The 20,128-nt window shown below is 35.6% G+C and overlaps 1 protein-coding gene across 11 annotated transcripts in view; it reads right to left on the minus strand.

The window, feature by feature from the left end:
* The window catches only part of LOC136832565 (sodium-independent sulfate anion transporter-like), a 132,154-nt gene extending 118,243 nt beyond the window's left edge, over positions 1-13,911 (minus strand). For 5 of the 11 annotated variants that reach the window (XM_067093595.1, XM_067093583.1, XM_067093597.1 and 2 more), the window contains exons 1-2: positions 13,625-13,742; positions 7,787-8,183 (exon numbers count right to left, since the gene is read on the minus strand). The gene's annotated coding sequence lies outside the window, so the exon portion shown is untranslated. Of the gene's footprint in view, positions 1-7,786; positions 8,184-13,624 lie in introns of all 11 variants that reach the window. The other 6 variants (XM_067093584.1, XM_067093596.1, XM_067093585.1 and 3 more) reach the window with 6 other exon arrangements.
* Between the last annotated feature and the right edge of the window lie 6,217 nt (positions 13,912-20,128).

The following is a 20,128-nucleotide window of genomic DNA, read 5'->3' on the forward strand; positions in this document are numbered from 1 at the left end:
AATATATATATTATATATACAGTATATATATATATATATATATATATATATATATATATATATATATATATATATATATATATATATATATATATATATATATATATATATATACTGTATATATATATATATATATACTGTATATATATATATATATATATATATATATATATATATATACATATATATACAGTATATATATATACATACATACATACACACACATGCATATAAGGGACAATAAACCTCTAAAATGTAACCTCGGTACTCTATTGTAACATTTTAATTTCAATAAACTTGAGAAAAATCTGAAACTAATTAGTAATTTCAAGAATGATGAACATGCTTTGAAATCACAATTTCATACGTTTGATTTCCTGGTTGAGTGTCAAACTTTAAATGCACAACGAGAAACATAATTTTACAATATTTCACGATGTGATGAGAAACAACACAAAACTGTGGAAAACTCGAAAGCAATATCAAATTCTCATCGGAAACGGAGGCTACTTGATGGCGCCAACTAGCTCAGTAAAAAGCAAGTATCCCAGAATTGCACAAAGCTCACTTTCAAAACTTTTACAACTTAAAATTGCAGGAAATTCTTCGAAAAAACAACCCTAAGTAAAAAAAAATGTATATCAGTAACGTGAAGCAACAAATTACTACCAGAAACATAAAGGATCAGTGACATGAAACGACAAAATAAAAGGTCAAGCCTTTTGCAAGGAACAAAAAACAACGAAAAGCTTCGTAAATATTCAGTAAACGAGGAAGTACCCAAAACCCCCTAGCAGACAGAAGGAGATGACGTAAGAACATAACCCCCCCACTGTTCTAACACCCAAAGTCACCCAGTCACGTTTGCTTTTAAATTGTAATCGCCATTCCGTACAATTCAATGAACTCGCGGGCAAACACGATGATACTCCAAGCTCTGCAGGAGGGCAAACAAGACAGCGGAAACCAGCGCTGAGGTGATAATGACACAGCACTAACGAGATGTTGTAAACGTAACACCTCCCATGAAGGGATCTGTCATTGGCCTCCCCATCTCCTCCCCGAGAAGGAAACGTCATTGGGACACTCCCTCCCCTCGACCCAACCCCTGCCCCCGACAAAATCAGTAATGAATTACAATCGATCAATGCGACAGAGGACACACCGGAGCCGTAATACTAATCTGATTCGTACTACGATGCTAATATTAACTAGGATAACCCAGATGCTTCTTGTTACGTATAACGTATAATGAAGGCGTCATGCTAACAACGCGTAATCTGATCAGCTTCCGACGTAAACGGGAGACAGGAGAAGTCAAACTACCGGCTCTTCTGGAAATACCCGATATCTGACAATATTAGCAAATTCTTACTGAATACTAGAAGGGAAAAATGCGTATATATAGAGTGAAAAGATTGTTTTGGAAAATGAACAGGAAGACGTGAACTGGTCAAAAGTAATGAGGAAGAATTATTAGTTGGAATTTCATCCACGTATAATAGGAAATGGAGAAGTGGAGGAAGGGGAAGAACAGGTTTGAAGAAAGCAACAAAGATCTCTCTCTCTCTCTCTCTCTCTCTCTCTCTCTCTCTCTCTCTCTCTCTCTCTCTCTCTCTCTCTCTATATATATATATATATATATATATATATATAAAATAAAACACCTTGATGGAAGGATTGATAAGTAGCTATCTATCTGTGTATCATACACAAAATTAGTAGATTCGAATCCTGGGGCAGGGGCAGAAGCACTTGTCACATATAATACCCTTTAGGTGCATGCTAGTCCCAAGTAAAACTGAAATTAAGGGATATCTGTGGCCTTACACTGAAATATATATATATATATATATATATATATATATATATATATATATATATATATATATATATATATATATATATATATATATATATATATATATATATTATATATATATATATAACAGACGCATTACTCCTCCTCCTGCTGAAGATAAAGCTACATTTCCAAAACAATCAATTCAGAGTAAGATCAATTAAAAACCCATACTAATTATTAAATAAAAAAAGAAGAATATACCTTTTCTTTGGCCTTGCGCAACGTACACACGAAGGCACTTGGAGAATTAAAAAGGGGAATTAATAATTCGTAAATCTAATGCGCCACCACGGTACTACGCAGACAACAATACGGCTTGCGTAAGTGTTTTTTAAAAGGTGGATGATATTTCTTCGAGAGAGAGAGAGAGAGAGAGAGAGAGAGAGAGAGAGAGAGAGAGAGAGAGAGAGAGAGAGAGAGAGAGAGCGAGCTCTTGGGAGGCTTAGTGTCTCAACACAGAATTATTAAATGGGTCAGTGAGCAAAAAATAAGGCAAAACCTTCCACATATAGATTTAAATGGTATGAAGTCCAGATCTGATTCAGTTGACTCTCGAGCACCCAACTTCCACACAGTACGCGGAGACTGGGAGTTCAATTTCAATTTTGCCATTTATTATTTTTATCATTACTCGGTCGACCCGTCTCTTTAATTTAGACGTACACTTTCTAAGAATACAATTATTTAAAATCTAACGATAAGTTTTATTTAAATTTAGAGGATTTTTCATTTCCACAATTTTCACACCCAAAGAAATTGGCCTCGTTTACAGCCGATTCAAATTCCAAGATGGACGGGTTACAGATTTTATGCTACTCATTATCAACTGAAATTCCACTCAATGGGAATTCAGAATTATTGGAGTGCATCTCGTCAGGGGGGAAAAAATCCAGTGGACATCAGTATAATTCCAATCTGTTGACTAAAGCAGTAACAATAAATTCATTGGCAACTGCCAATTTCTATCCGAAGACTAAACATTCCAGTGCTATGGGAGGACTTTCTCGCATACTCTATAATCCATTCTACTTTTTGCGCCCGTCTACCGTAGATTAGGACCTGCCGTAGACGCGAACCGGTTGAGGTTAATACCAACTCTGCGCAACAAATACTTGGTATCAGTCCCCAGCGACCTTTACGCCCCGGGCTGAAAAACACTGACTGAAACCCATATACGGTACACGTAGATCCTTGACTCGAGGCATACATTAAGTCTCACCATATGGGTCTGACCTACATTGGCTTCTTTGAAATATATCGAGGCCTATCAGAATTCCATCATGGGCAATAACGACGTCGTCAACTGGCTCCGAATATCGCGAGTCATCCAACGCTTAGACAGAGAGGGATCCACATTCACACCTTGGGGGATGCTACAGGTAGGCTGTGGCTGAAGTTTACGGACGCCGCGAGGTATATCTCGGGTCTACGAACCATAGACTAGTTCAAGCCACGACAAATGCTACGATGAAGGGAAGCCAATTTATGACAGAACATTCCCTCGTCATATTTATTCAATCTGGCCTCTGGCCTTTATGCAGGTGACAGCGTTCAGTCGGTCAACTCTGAATCTTCACGGAGCGTGTGATTTCAAAGGGGCCTGGTCTCGCATAATTGTACTTTTTTTATTTCTCTTTTTCTATTCTCCAACCTCTTTACTGTCCAACTTACTTCCTCTACATTCACCTCCAAATGCTTTCTCATATTTAGACTAGTCCTTTTCCACTACTGTGTCATTCAGCTCTAAATCTCTTGTATCCTCCATTTTACGATACATTTCCAAACATCTCATTCTATCAGCTCAGGACTGCATTCGCCTCTTATCATGCTATCTCTGTTCCTTAATCTTTCTCTGCATTAATTTCCCTGTAGAGCAACTAAGTAGATAAGCTGAATCAATGAGAAATCGTTCTGCAGAAAACTCACCAGAGGGGCACAGGTACTCCAAACACCCACTAAAATATTCATCTCAATTTACCTGCAAACTGAATCTCAAGCTACCTAGATACTTAAAGCTATGCCGCTGTGTGCCTCTTTCATTCAATCCATCCCAGAGCTCTTCAGGATTTCCTACCTACAATTTCCAGTTATACAATTCACCATTGCAATGTCCTCTCCTCTCTCTAAATGGCCCCTGGAAACAAAATGACCTCAACCTCTGCATTTACGTTAACATTTTTAACATTTCTTTGCATCACTAAATTTCTTACACTTTCACGCCTTATTACTACATTTATTCAGTAGTTATGAATCTACACGAATAATTTATACCTATAGCGTCTATCATTTCTATTCCATTTGTATCTATACCCTCAACAACTGATATACCAAAATTCTGATAGGCAATTACTACAAACACAGGCACACTCACACACTATATATATATATATATATATATATATATATATATATATATATATATATATATATATATATATATATATATATATATAAATATATATATAAATATATATATAAAATATATATATATATATATATATAAACGACGTTCCTGATTGTCATCAACAAATGTCAGTGCAATCACCGTAATGAAGCATATTTAAGAAGTAATGGGAGGCACTATTGATCGAGAGTGTCCGCGAATAGATCATTACATGGCAAGACCACTTAATTTGGTCATCATGGCCCACTCACATAATGAACTATATTTAAAAAGTTTTCTGTTTGAGAAAAAAAGCTTTACGGAGAATATTAAGAGTCATATGAAAAGACTGAGATAAATAAGACGCCATAAGGGAAATTACTGAAGCTCAATTTTTAGAGGAGATAATGGTGAATGGGAGATAGTGACGGATTGGTCGTACGCTGCCATACATTATATTTTGCTATGCTTAAAAAATCACAGTAGATGAATGTGACTTCTGTGTATAGGCGAATCCCACAGGAAAATGACAGGCAGAAGTTCAGTACCTGGACTTATATTCTGCTATATTTTTTGAAAAAAATCTGTTTGTTGACATGGTATTCTAACACTGCATAAACAGTTTTATGAAATTCTTGGTTATTTTCCGGAAGACTCCAGCCAGCCATTTGGGAAGGTTCCAGCTAGCCATTTTTGCATGAAAAACCATTTTGGGTTTTTCATGCAAAAACGGCTAGGAAATGATAGGGCACTAAAAAAAAACTAAAAATACCAACCTAACGTAACCTAGGGATGTTTACTGGTTACAATTTTGCCGTATTAGCTGTGGAGGGGGGTAGGGGGCCGGTACTGTCTTACCTTATAAGTCGTAATTTGATTAATTATTTTTCTCTGTTATTAAGCATTTGCGAAGGTCATGGGTAATTCTATATATTAGCTCCGCGCCTGTTTTTACCTTTTCAACTGGTTTTTCTACACTTTTAGGGGTTCTGATACTGGCGGTGCATCTGTTTGTTGTCGGCCAAATGGAATGTCCCTTCGCCGTGTTTAATACTGGCGGGGGGTTGGGGGATTACCCATACGTTAAAAAGTTACTGCACTAACCGTACGGGATATGAACCGTTCGAAACAGACGTACCCTAGCTCAGTCTTGTGAAGATCGTGTATGGAAACCCCTTGTTGGATGGACTTCAGGGGTTAATTACTGGTTAATTACAATCGAGCGCCAAAAATTAAAGGTAAATTCATAATCAGCAACCAAAAAAACTGTAGAAAAAGTTAAGTTAGAAGGCAGTCGCCGACGCGGAGCTACTATAGTTCTACCAAAAGAGACTTACTTTTTCACTGCACCTACCTTGACCTGGAGTAGTCTACCATACAAGAAAGTTATAGAAAACGATGCCTTAATTCCAAGTAGTCTCAGAAAACGATACATGAATGAGAGTTGTAAACATCAGAGACCATTCTAATTTACTTTATCTCTTGCTATAATTCGAGACCTTGATATGATTGTGTCATTAAATCTTTAATATATTTCTCCCTACTATTCTTTCAAATATATAGATAAAACTGATAATCCGGTTCATTTTTGTATAAATATTTAGTCTACCAAAGTTTACTTGGGCCTAGAAACCGACCTAGGAACGTTACACTCAACACTTTAATCGATATCCTCATTATTTAATCCAATACTAAACAAAGAATGCTAATAACTAAAGTAGAGTCGTGTTATGGTAAATATCAAAAGTGAAAAATAAAAAAAAGCCAACTGTATAAATCAGTTTCAAAAAACCATAAAATAAACGAAAACAAATATTGAAATGAGACACGTCATGTGCTGATATATTGAAATCTGAAGAACATTTCCATGGATATGGTAATATAATCGGCAAATGCACTGTAGGTCCCTAAGAAATACTGATCAATTTGCTTTTCGTTGTCAAATGGAATAACAACAACTTTATGCACACGCTATATCTTTATAATAATCAATCACCTACACCAATATAGTCTTGCAAGTACTACACTGTAATTAGCTGTAATTACAATATAATACAGCTGTAGTACACACGCAGCAGGGCTGAATGCCGTTTCTAACCTCACAAGTACAATATACACGCAAATGGCATAAGTTAAAAAAAATCTGGCGTACAAGCGCGCACACACACACACACAATATATATATATATATATATATATATATATATATATATATATATATATATATATATATATATATATATATAATATATATATATATATATATATATATATATATATATATATATATAGTATTGTTTACGGTAAACTTCTCAAATATTGGCGCGTATAAAACGACAGTCTACTTAAAATGTAAACCTATAGGGCCGAAATGATTTGCGAAACACTTACAGCTAGAGTTGAAAAACAAAATCTTTTCAGAGACACGATTTCTTACGGAATTCCTCGTTGCTTTCATTCATTCATTTTGCCACAGTACATGGTATATCTGAAATACTGCTCCATGGTTTAGTTTATATTGTAGGGGTCAGGTAAGACATTCGATTGCTATAGGATGAAAAACAAGAATTACTGGAATGGAGTGGAACATAAAATTTAGGCCAATGGCCAAGCGCTGGGACCTATGAAATCATTCAACGCCGAGACAAACTGAGAGGTTTAAAAGGTGTACCAGGAGGAAAACCTCGCAGTTGCCTCATGAAACAATTGTTAGGGGAAGGTGGAAAAAAGATGGAAGAAAGACAACATGGACGGAGGTACAATAAAACGGTTAACTGAGTGTCCAAAAACCATTCACTTTTCCAATCGTTTTTCCGATGTGTTTATATTCATATAAAATTCAGCTACACGGAATCTTGTGTCGTCTGACAGTCTAACACCAAGGGTGCTAGCTATTTGGTTTTCTGAACACTTCATTACAATTTAAGTATCATCCGCTGACGCTGTTTGGTTCTGTAGGCCTATGTGTATGATTATTACCCTTACACAGTTACAGATCTCCGTATGCGAACAATACTGAGAACTTACTTTCGTCCGACATATGCAGGCTATATATAGCATTAACAGTAATGTAACGTACGTTATGAAAGTAAAATTACACGACCGAAATTTAACAAGAACAAGCAAACAACAGCATCCAGGAAAATCTATTTGAGTCAGTAACCTAGACTCAACAACACGTGGTAAGTGAGACAAATGAGCTGCCTGGCAGACAAGAGCAATCAGACGGACAATCTCCCGTTATGCAAATCTGTGCATGACCGTCTACCTTTGAAACCAATTTTTGACTGAAATCCCTTTAACCGTCTAGGTGATGCTGTGCTATAATATGAATGCACAGAATCTCTTCTGATGCTTGAAATGTCTGCAACTATACAACCACGGCCACCTATAGAGGTCTCTTCAGGTGGCCGTGATACAACTCCCGTTCCGTGCCATATATAAAATTATTTTCACATAAATATAACAAAGTTACAAAACGTTTGAATACTTGTATGGTACTTGTAATAAAGCAATGATATATTGTATAAAGCACTTACCTTCCAATACTTCTTCATGCAATGGGTTACTTCAGAAAATTCTTGAGTGATAGGTAGGCCTGACCTCATGAGCAACACAAAACCAATCTTGTTCACCACTTAATTTTTTACACTTTCTGCACTGACACTGAAAGTATCTTTATTCATTAATCGATAATCACTTTCCAAGTACTTTAACATTTCCTAATTTGTCACTTCAGGATGCACTTGTACTAACGTCTGCATCCTTCTCCGATTTTTAATTTATTACAATTATAGCACTATAATTCACAATGTTCTTAGGGAACAATCCGAAAAACCACTAACTTTACCAAGATACTTCCACAGGACAGGAAGCCCATTTTCTCCTTCTCTCGAAAGAGCCACCATACTGCTTTTAATATCTGTCTCGACTTCTCTGAAAAAATATAAAAGCAGAACATTTAAATTTCTCCAGTTTTGTTTCTCATAATTTATTTACTTAAAATACAGCATGCAGTCAGGTAACACTATCTTAATGTTTCTTACTGTTTAATCATTAACCACTCGTGCAAAATCGCACTTATTACACTGATCAAGCAATATTTATCACCAGTGATCTATAAAATCAAGAAAGCCCACTCTGATGTGTTACAGGGGTATTCATAACAATATATGTTGTCTTCATCAGCACCACCATCATTTCCATTTTCAGACAGATTTCCTCTTAAGGATTAGGCATGAAATGAGATCTCTTCACTGTCTTTTGTCTTGTGGATTTTCTGCTTGAATACCTGTATGGTCTAGGTCTTCATCTAAGTCTATTCTCAATGATTTTTTTGGCTTTTATACTGCTTTTCATCTTACTACTTCTTTGTCTACTACTTTTTTTTTTACTTACAGTTACTTAGCCTTTCTCGTCATATGTTCAAACTATCTCAGTCTTTCTGGTCATGTAACGCACTTGCAGTGCTAACAATATTATGTGGCATGATTAACTATAATCTTCATGCTGTACATATTTTTTTCTAAAATCTGTCATCTACACAATTTTTCTTTATAATAAAAGTTAATACAATTTAATGCACACTTTCCAACAATATGGCACTTTTTTTCCTTTAGCCTCAAGTCTAAAAGAAAAAGAGGAAGCAACCAGGAACATAAACTGTAAACACACTAGTGTAAACAACAGCAAACTTGTCTCTCCTAAGAACTATGAAAAGACATTTTCAGTTCCTTCCTAATCTCATTAATTGGAGTAAACAAGAAATGTGAATGTCACTGCCACTGCAGCCCCACTTAGGGATTGATTTAAGATCTCAAGAGTTCTTCCAGCTCAGATGATAAAATGTTCAGTTTACAAAATCATAAAAAGTTTTGCTTGTAAAGGCAACCTACACAGAACAGTATTCATTTTCAACGTCCTGGACCACACTCCTAGAGAGGTGCTTCTCCACTGTCTGAGATAATATTCATTGTAACCCCTTTATGAAAGGTCGAACCTAACCAGCATCAGAACTTATAGGGAACTATTTAAAATGAAGGATACACCAGTGTATAACAGCCTTACAGATGAGACAGAAATCTCTGTTCTGTAGTAGAGTAGTGACTGATATACAACAAAATCATTCTCAACCAAGAGTAAGCTCTAAATAACTCAGAATCAGATCAACTGACACAAAACCTTTCTTCCAATCCTAATGAAATATTACTGACTACAGACAATGATGTGAAAATTGACCTACAGAACTACTGCTACGTATTTTATCTATGATGCAATCATCTTCAGCAATTGCAAACCTCTCTCAGTCTATAACAGATAGTCTCCTTGACACAACTTATACACTGATTTCTTGTCTTTCAAGTTAATCAATGCCTTCACTCTCATGCTTAACTTAGTTAATACTATGCCACTAGTACTTCAGCCTTACAGCACAGCCTAAATAAATTAAAAAAAGGAGGTAAGGAGCTTAGGTCATTAGTAATGTTACCAAACCTAAGCCTCAGTCCCCTTCATGAGAATGAAGAATTCCAAAGACTATGCCTTCGCTTAAAACAAGGAATTTACATATAGGTAATAAATGAAGAGACACTCAAAACCAATAATATGATGAGGCCACTCTGAACTCGAACTTAATCAAGAAGTAGCAACCTCCTCTATCTCTACTTCTCATCAGTAGAGACAACTGTTAAAACTAACAAGTTACCCAATTAGCTAGGTGCTGAGGATGTGTAAATGACAAGGCTTAGCTTGACTTCTTCACTATAGGAGGACTGAAAATGTTGCAGTTCCCTCATTACCAGGCTCTATACATGATAGCATTGTCAATCTCGCCTTTCATCCAAACTGCAGAAGTGAAATACTGCAAAATGCCAACAGTTAAGTGTCTGAGCATGGTGCTCACCATTAAAAACGGATATAGGAAGACAATTTCCTTAACTGATCTACAATATAAACCTCCCATAAACTCATCTCTAGAGGAATCCCATTCAAATATCCACAACTGTATCAGTCTAGCAACCCAGTTTCTCAATCCATATCTATACCTACTTGCCCATACACCCAGGTTAACTGTGAAAGACATCCATAAAGTGTGCTATACAGGCTCTCAAATCAGATGTCAAAGGATGATTAAAAATGTTAATCATTTAGCTATGTTCCTATGACTCTTACCATTAGTCATCCTAAAATACCTTGTAAAAAGGGTCGCATACCATACAGGTATACTGATAGATGCAAAAAGGATAATGTGTTGCACTCTTGATAGCTTATCAAGTAAAATAAAACACTGTGGATGAGAAAATAAAACAACTAGGAAAAATCTGAGAGAAAGCTATGAGCATTTACATAATAAATAGAGAAAAATGCAGATAATCACATGATGCTTCAGAGCTGACACCAATACTACCGAAAAGTGTCTGACACTATTAGCAGAACTATTATCACTATTATCAGACCTGAAGTGCTTTCATATTGTTATACTAGGGACTGATGCACTTAGCTTACCAATGCTCATTACATTAGTAAGTGATACAAAATACAGAAACTGCATATTTCCTGGGAAAGAAAGGTGATAAATTAGGAGAAAATATAAATGAACTGATAATAAGATCAACTGGTCGAATATTTACTTTCATACAGTGAAAGTGGGATGCTTGTGTGTTGCTTACTATAGAGCTTAGTGTATTCTCCAAAAGGCAGTAGGTACACCCAATAAATTTTAGACTATAGCAGTAAGATACAGTACAGTACAATATCCTTCAAGTAAGTGTAAGGACTTCAACACTTTGCACCCTTTGGTAACAAAGTTGGCTCATCGAATCAATTAAAACAGAAACTTTGTAAGATTTAAACAAAAACATCTAGGATTTAGAAAATAATACACAAAAGCTACAAGTGTTCGAGCCCCTGAGAATAGGAAGGCAAAGATCTTAATTACAAGAAACCAACTTTTCTAGACAACACAAGGAGCACTGAACCACAAAGCTATCTTGGTTCAAAGGAACATACTGTGCCGTAATTGACATGATCTGGAGAAGAATATTACCAAACAAAATTAAGACTGAAGGATATAAAAAGTCAGCAAGGACTGATGAGAAAATTAAAGGTTCATAAGCATCAACACATGACCAGTAACAAATATCTTTTTAATACACGAAAGTTTTGGAAAACGCTGTGATACTATACAGTACACAGTACAGAGCATACGATTTGGTAACAATGATACCTGTGATATCTAATCGTAGGAGACTGGTATTCTTACACGCCTCTTCCCAAAACTGTACCGCAACCGTAGCAAATTCTTCATTCATTAAGGAATTCAACAAGTCCAGGCAGATTAGAAATTTTATCAAAACTATCAATCACATATATGGAAAGCACTGTGTAGCTGCCTGGCTTGACTTGTGAATTATACCTATCTTATAAAAATTATTCATTTAGTCTTACTTCCTAGATCTACACCTAGTACAAGTTGATTTATTACAATACTGTATAACATACAGTACCCAATCAAACCAAAAAATTCTTTAGGCAAAATGAATTTGGCATCAGGTCTACAAGTTCAACTAAACAATAAAAAATGCCGAAAAATTCTTTCATGACTTTCTCTGGTCTCTTTGGTAAAGTCATGAAAGACGTGTACTGTACTGTGTTTCATGTTGCTTAGTGGAACTAGTAGACCTGATGCCAAATCTATTAATTTAGAAGTTTTTAAGTACAGTAGATTGATTTGCCTCAAGAATTTTTTTTTTAGATTTAAGCTCTTTAAAAAAAAATTTGATAAGGTACTATATATTATACAGTGCTGTAATAAATCAACTTTTACGAGGTGTAGATCTAGGCAATATGACTAAATAAATGATTGATATAGGACTGGTATTATTCACAAGGCAAATCTGGCAATTACATCAAGTGAATTCCATACAAATGAGTAACAGTATTAGACAAGAATAATAAAAAAAACTTTTTTTATACACCCTGTTCACTTCAGGACAGTTATAGCTTTTAATAACACACACAAAGCAAGACGCAGAATTTCCTACATATGCTCAAGGGAAAGGATGGCAGCCAACATTAATGAGTAAAGCCGAGCCTTATCATGGGCTTACTCAGTTTTAATCATATATTCATTATAATGCACATAATTAAAGCAGTGTCACTGCACATAATTAAAGCAGAGACTAGATAAACAAGACTACAGTTACACAGTAATTAAGTGCCACATTTCCACTTGGTTGTGTGAACTGCTGGAGAATGCAACAGTAATGTAACTTTTTAACTACGACATGAAAGAATGTATATGAACATGAGATGGGGAAACAGGATACTGAAGACAGGGTGAATTCAAGAAGTTGCGCAACTTTGGTGTAGATAAAACTCCTGATCATGGATATATTAACTTCTGGAATTGTATCAGTCGAAAACAACGGCTGCATATTAGAGTTGATAAATGAGTATAATGAATATGTGCAGTAGCTAAAAGATAATAAGACTTTTATGTAGAAACAGAATTTATTTGAGGAGTGTCATGATTTTAAGGAAGTGATAGGTAACACAGCATTGGCTATGCAGTGTGATTATTCAAATGTCGTTAAAAATGTGTACATAATAACAATGCTTAGGTAACAATGGGTTAGCCTAGTTTAGGTTAAGATGGGTTTTAACACATAAAGCTTAGTATTAACCAGGATTGTTCACGTTCCTTTCCATACTTTAATTTGCTCATGTAATTCAAGTCGTACACCACCTTCAGACAACTTCGACTTAAATTATTAAACTTAATTTTAGCCTTCCTAGTCCTAGTTAATGCTGAAGGAGTTAAGTAATCTGGCTTAGGCTACCCCTTAACTGTAATTGGCTAGACATTCCACAAAGTATAGTCCTTTGACCTAATCATACCAACCTTTACCTAGCCTAACCTCAGACATTGTGCCCTTAATTGGCTGGGGGCTTCGGCCCCCTGGATAACCCCCATTAAGTCGTGACCCCTCCGTCTTCATACTACCTCACTTGGCCTAGTTTAACCAAGCTGTTGAGCTAATCACAAATTATTAGGCTACGTGTGGTTACGCTAAGCCAAAAATAAAAAGAAAAATACAAAAAAAGAGCAGATCTGATTTATCTTAAAAAGAAACAGCATAACAACAGATAAAATTTAATACCTACTCTGAAGATCTAAGCATAAGTTACGCCCACTGGGTACCCTACATGATTGGGTAGCAGCTGGGCATACCCGGATGGCCTAGTTAATATATAATACATACTACGCTAAATAAAAGCACTTTACAATATATATGATAGTTCCTTATTCATAAGTAATCTATAATTGACTCTAAGAAAGATCTATACTACATTACGAGCATATAAAACACACATACTTCAAATTAGCACACACAATGCTTCATGTTCCCGGCTGTCATACAGATTCGTATTTGTAAACATTAGACTTTACCTGCCAGATGTTTAATAACGTTCTAAAAACTTGAGATATTTCTTTTCACGTTGATAACTTTACGTTGTATGTTGTATATCATATCATTATATTATCTTGAAAACAGAGAGTGTTTATGATTTTATCACCTACCATCAGCAGGCGAATGATTCAAGATGGTTATATGAAGATGAGCCATGGTAAGATTTCAGTAGCCGGATGTAACTTTACATAACAACACGATTAGATAACGCATAAAAGCAACTGTGCAGAAAATCTAAGTTGAGATAATATCTAACAACGATTATATAGGTTATATCGTTTAAATTATACGGTCAGAAAACCTAATGAAATAACTGTGATATATTGTTGTTTCTTATTTCGTACAAAGTCATAGAGTAGAATTTTGTTACTAATTCTAACGAAATAAAATAAATCCAATGAATATCGCATCTCCGTATTCGCTATTAATCTGCAGATAATATCTATGTCTTTGCTATCGTGCATACAAAATTAAAGTAACCGTATTTATCATAAGTTTAACGTTAGAAGACAATCCATAACACTAAATGAAAATAAAAATTAATCTATGTTGGTGGAGAAGAAAAATAACTCAAGAAGTCTTGGTGATATTTAGGGTGCTGCTGGACTTTAATGTTTCGAGTTCTCAAATCAACATTGCAAGGGTTATGGACATCATCTTAGAAAGTACTGCCTCTGTTAGCAAAATATCTTGATGAATGTTTTACTTATAACATTGCTATTAATTGCATCGTAAATGGAGTGGGTTTTTACAGTTCTGTCTATCATAAGCTACTTAAGATACAACTTAGGAAGCTGCAAAATGTATTGAACAGAGCGACAAGAATTTCAAGTCATTGCCCCCTGCGGGCTTGTTCCATACGAATAGAGTTCATCATCTGAATAATGATAATGAGATTATGTACTTTTTAAGTTATAAATGCTACCTGTCAAAGCTATAATAATGTTTGAAGTGTATTAAAAGTCATTTATCAAGCAATCAAGACTGATTGTTCAAAGCATTTCGAAGATGTGCTGAACGTAACGGAGCCAACGAATGGCATCAGCACGAAGTAGCTAGCTACAGCGGATTCGAGTTATCTGAGCCTAGACACAACTCTAGAGCTAGAGTGCCTTCATGCAGTCTTAAGATTTCCACAAAAAAGCTCCACTTGATAGCAGGTGGATTGACTGTATGAAGTCTTTCAACTAAGATATCAAAAACCTTCAAATATACTAAGTTTCACGGTAGTTTGGTTATGACAATATGGAGTACGCAGTAAGATTCTTCGAATTCCTGAGCGTATGCATACGGGTGTTTATGACAAATACACGTGCGGGTAAACAGGACGCTCTCGGCGGAGTGGGACAAGATAAAAAGACTACTGTTATTAAGGTTATAATACACTTACTCGGTAAATGCTAAGTGTCCTTACAATTTCATACCATCGGTTCCATTATTTGATTTATAGTGCAAAAATGTTAATTAATATAATCAATGTTTATCACCACATAGAACTCAAACAGCATTCGCTCTCTCTCTCTCTCTCTCTTCTCTCTCTCTCTCTCTCTCTCTCTCTCTCTCTCTCTCTCTCTCTCTCTCTCTCTCTCTCTGGAAAAATTGTCTTGATGACGAGGCTGTATCTATGATTATTTGCAAATCTGTTTCATATATCTTTCGTCCTGTATTTATTGTTTGAGAAACTTCACTTTATAATTTATAGTTTCCTCCTCCTTTCCTGCCCCACTCAACCGAAGGCACTCTACGAAGATCGCAGATTCATTTGTCATATACTCAAGCGCAGAGATATTCCGAGATTTGTACGGCACACTCCGTATTAACTGTCAGGTCCACACAGTCATAATACTTAAGGAATAAAAGCCTTTTTTCTTAAATAATTTGACATTTTCAGTTCTCCTAATATCAAATGGGAGCTTACTGCGCAGTCTTGGGGCTGCAATTTAAAAGCCCTAAAACCAGCATTTGAAGTTCATGTTGGTTCACATAACTTGAAACCACCTGTAGCTAATCCTGTGCTGACGTCATCCGCTGGCTGTACTAGGCGCAGCAAATCTTTCAAAGATATTTTGAACATCCAGTGTTGATAGCTTGAGGAGCCATTACTTATATTTTAAACTATTCTAGCTCTAATATGAAGCCAGTGCAACTCACACAATACAGGGGTAATTATATTCTGAGGTGCAACATCCTTTGTTAATCCTGCCTTTCTTTCTAACATATTCTGCAGCTTCCTAAATTCTATCTTAGAATATGATAAGATAGAGATGAAATAATCTTCCCTATCTGTCCAGTGACCCTTACAAAGCTCGGGGTTTCGTAAATAGGCTACTTGCAAGGGATACAAAATAAAAAATACCATTAGTACTAGCGATTTGATCCGGTAATAGTCCCATAGACAGCCACGGTTTTGGTAAAGACACTTCACTATTCTTACTCACTGTTGTGATGTAAATCATTAAAACTGACTTTTTAAGAGATGAAAACAATAGTCTATTGTAAGATGTTATAACACCAACCTTGATTGTAAGACATTAAAACAACAGCTTTTGTAACAAGCCGGTCAACAAAACTGTTTATTGTAAGTCACTAAAATGTAACCATTATCGTAAGACATTAAAACACAGACTTTGTTGTAAGTAATTAAAACAACAATCTTAACTACAAGACACTGAAACAACAGCCTAGTAAATCATTAAAACTACAACATTTAGCGTATAACATTAACAGGTAGGCTACTCACTCCGTTATGGACTGGCCAAGTTCATTATATCTCTTCAGGATTTCCTGAATGAGAGATATTTCCTAAAGTGGCGGTTAAACGGTTTGACTTGAAGCGAAAACAGACATTGTGAGTGAATATATATACAGGAAGCTGAAATCTAGCATCACTAATATCGTAGTTATTCCCATGAACAAGCTAAAATGCGTTACAAAAAGAGAAAATGCAGTAAAGAGAAGCAGATACTATGCAAATGAAGATCTATTGATAATTAATCAGAAAAAAACAAAATATAATTTATAGCACTGAGAGAGAAGTATTATCATCCTTTCCAAATTCCCGGGGGCCAGTTTTTGACGTTGAGGGTTTCAAAAAACTAATTTAAAACAGAGAGAGAGAGAGAGAGAGAGAGAGAGAGAGAGAGAGAGAGAGAGAGAGAGAGAGAGAGAGAGAGAGAGAGATGTATTATCATCCTTTCCCAATTCCCAGGGGTCAGTTTTTGATGTTGAGGGTGTTCAGAAGACTAATTTAAAACAGAGAGAGAGAGAGAGAGAGAGAGAGAGAGATGTATTATCATCCTTTCCCAATTCCCAGGGGTCAGTTTTTGATGCTGAGGGTTTCAGAAGACTAATTTAAAAGAGAGAGAGAGAGAGAGAGAGAGAGAGAGAGAGAGAGAGAGAGAGAGATTAACACTAAACTGAAGTAATATAAAGAGCAAAATATCTCAGTAATCACAGTCTACACTCCTGAAATACCCTATAAAGAACAGATGAAACGAATCTAGACTCTATTCATGTAAAACCTTAAAAACAAAATGGAGTAATGAAATGAGCACTTAAATAAAACATCAATCAAGAACAATAGAATATTTAATTACGAAAATACATAAAAAAACATAACGTTACAAAAGAAGTGGCAATAACTGTATGTGAATTAATATAATTGCAAGATATGTAAATTATTGTATTAAGGCAAAAGAAGGAGCTGAAATTAGCACTTATTTTTCTCTTTTAGTTAATTAATTTATTTTGTTTTGTCCCTGTCAAGGAGGTTATGTTTTTCGTTCGCTTTTTTTTTTATTTGTATTGTTGGTTTTTTGCAGGATTTTGCCAAAAAGTTACGTTCGATGGTTTTTGCAAAAGTTGACCAAAAGATGGGCCTCAAGGCTTACAATAGGCAAAGTATACATGTATATATATATATATATATATATATATATATATATATATATATATATATATGTGTGTGTGTGTGTGTGTGTGTGTGTGTGTGTGTGTGTATGTGTGTGTGTATATATGCTATTTGGGCACGTTATCTCTCTTGTGCAATTTGTATTGAAATCAGTGTCATTGTTTACAGACACTATCTTCTTATCAAGACTGAATCAGTCTATACTTCAGGGTCTTGATGAGAAGATAATATCTGCAAACAATGCCATTGATTTCAGTATGTATATATATATATATATATATATATATATATATATATATATATATATATATATATATATATATATATATATATATGTATATATGGGACTAATTTACCGGAACAGAAAGTTTAAATGCAATATACTACAAAGAAGAAATGAAGTAAAATTTCAGCCATTCCAAAATGTGCTTTAAAAGACTGCAATGTACTGTAAATATTTCAACGCCGATGACACATATCTGAAACCGATGAAACTTCGCAAGGAATGTGATTTAACTCAGGTGTCGTTTGTTTATGACGCACTAGAAAAATATAATTTAATTACCGTTTCCTCTCCTGGTATTTTTACTTATTTTATGTAAACCGTGTGCGAATGAGTATTTAGATTTTAATGAAATTCAAATTTTATGATTGGGTGCCGGCTTGAAAATCACCGTGAGTCTAACTGAACTTCTTCATTGCATACATTTTTTAAAAATTAAAATGCTTTTTAAAAAAACGTTTATTTCCGCCTTTGTACGTAAGTCAGACCTTACAGAGTAAACTGAAAACGGAAAACATCTCTACCTGAATATCTACATAGCAACAAAAATAAATAACTAAAAAAAATGGAAACAGGAAGAATAACGCTCATTCTCAACTCTCCCTTCTGTAAGAACACAAGGTCGCGATCTTCGGGCATAGTCGCATCTCTCTCTCTCTCTCTCTCTCTCCTTTTCGAAGGATGCTTCTGTCAACGTCATGCCCACATTAGAGCGAGAAGGGGAAGAAACCGCACTACGAATTCGTTAGGGGAGATCAGCGCCTGGAGACATTTGCATATCAAATGTTCCTGCGAGGAAAGCCCTAAGTCGTGAGACGTACACACACAAACCATGGTGGTGCGTCTCTTATTTCGCGCATGCGCGAGCTCTCTCTCTCTCTCTCTCTCTTGCTGTCAGTCACAAATGGTACGTGCATAATATGTAAATGTGTGTGCATGTGTATGTGTATGTGTGTTTGGCATGATGTTTACGTAAATATGGTGAGAGAACTTAAAGGTCAGGGAGAACAGAATGTAATTAAGTCTTATAATATGTCACTTCAAGCTGTACAGCGTGAAAATTATATATTCAGCTAATAAACAACCCAATAATAATGCAGTGAGAGAGAGAGAGAGAGAGAGAGAGAGAGAGAGAGAGAGAGAGAGAGAGAGAGAGAGAGAGAGAGAGTTCTAAACTTCTACTGCAAAAGAAGGCCTTTGTTTTCATCCTCTCTGTGCTTTACAAATCTAGTTGTGTGTGGACTCGCCTTCTGCGCATCGCACTCCCATTACAAATGACGCTTCACACTAATAATTCAGAGGCAATTTGATGTCTGTTACCAGTTTTTACTACTTTTTAAAATATAATTCTTAATTTTAGATCTCTATAGTTTTATTTCCCAAAATAAACTATGCAGAATGTTCTGTTATTGAGAAACACTGCCATCGGAAAACCTAGTACGTACTGTGATTGTTCTATGTAAAGACACTACAATGAAAATCAAACAATGTTCATTTTTCATGTATTCCAATAATTTCATTTTAACTTTGACATCTTTAGTGGTCACTTTTGTTGCTTACATTAACAAACAATTCATGCCAGCTCACTTCATGACCAGAGTATCCATTTGTCGATATAGTTCTTGTAGACATATGAAAAACTACTGCCATATCATTATTACAACTATCAACATCTTCTCATATCTGATAAAGCGCTTGACCGGCTTATCTTCGATCACACAGCAGTTACTAATTAGTATTTATCTTCAATGATTCCGTGAAGTGTGATCTACATCTATGAAAAATAAATGATTGAGCAGAAAGTGCTCTGGATACAGAGGATTGGAGTGGGACTGCGGTGTCATGCGCTCACCATGACTATCAAGTAGGAAAACTCGTGCAGCCTGTGCTAGGCCTACGGGGATCAGAAGTTGCCATGGGCTATCCACTCACTGTCTTGTTGGAAAGACAGTTAAACTGACCGAATGGCGAATCACAGAGCAGTCTCTGAATGTGCCGGGAAAGTTATCAGAAACTGTATGTTTTTGTTCTGATGTATTTTAGTCTCTGTATCGTCGGAAGCTCTGTAGATGAAATCACTTCAATCAGCAACCAAGTGAAGCCAAAACAGCTACAGAATGGGGCCACTGTGGCTTCTTCTTCTTTTTTTTTCCTAGATTTGGATTCTCCTTCTGTAGTTTCTCTCCTCTTTCTTTAGACGGGTGGTTATTTCACC

Source organism: Macrobrachium rosenbergii, chromosome 50 (genome assembly GCF_040412425.1).
Source record: "Macrobrachium rosenbergii isolate ZJJX-2024 chromosome 50, ASM4041242v1, whole genome shotgun sequence".
NCBI lineage: Eukaryota > Metazoa > Arthropoda > Malacostraca > Decapoda > Palaemonidae > Macrobrachium > Macrobrachium rosenbergii.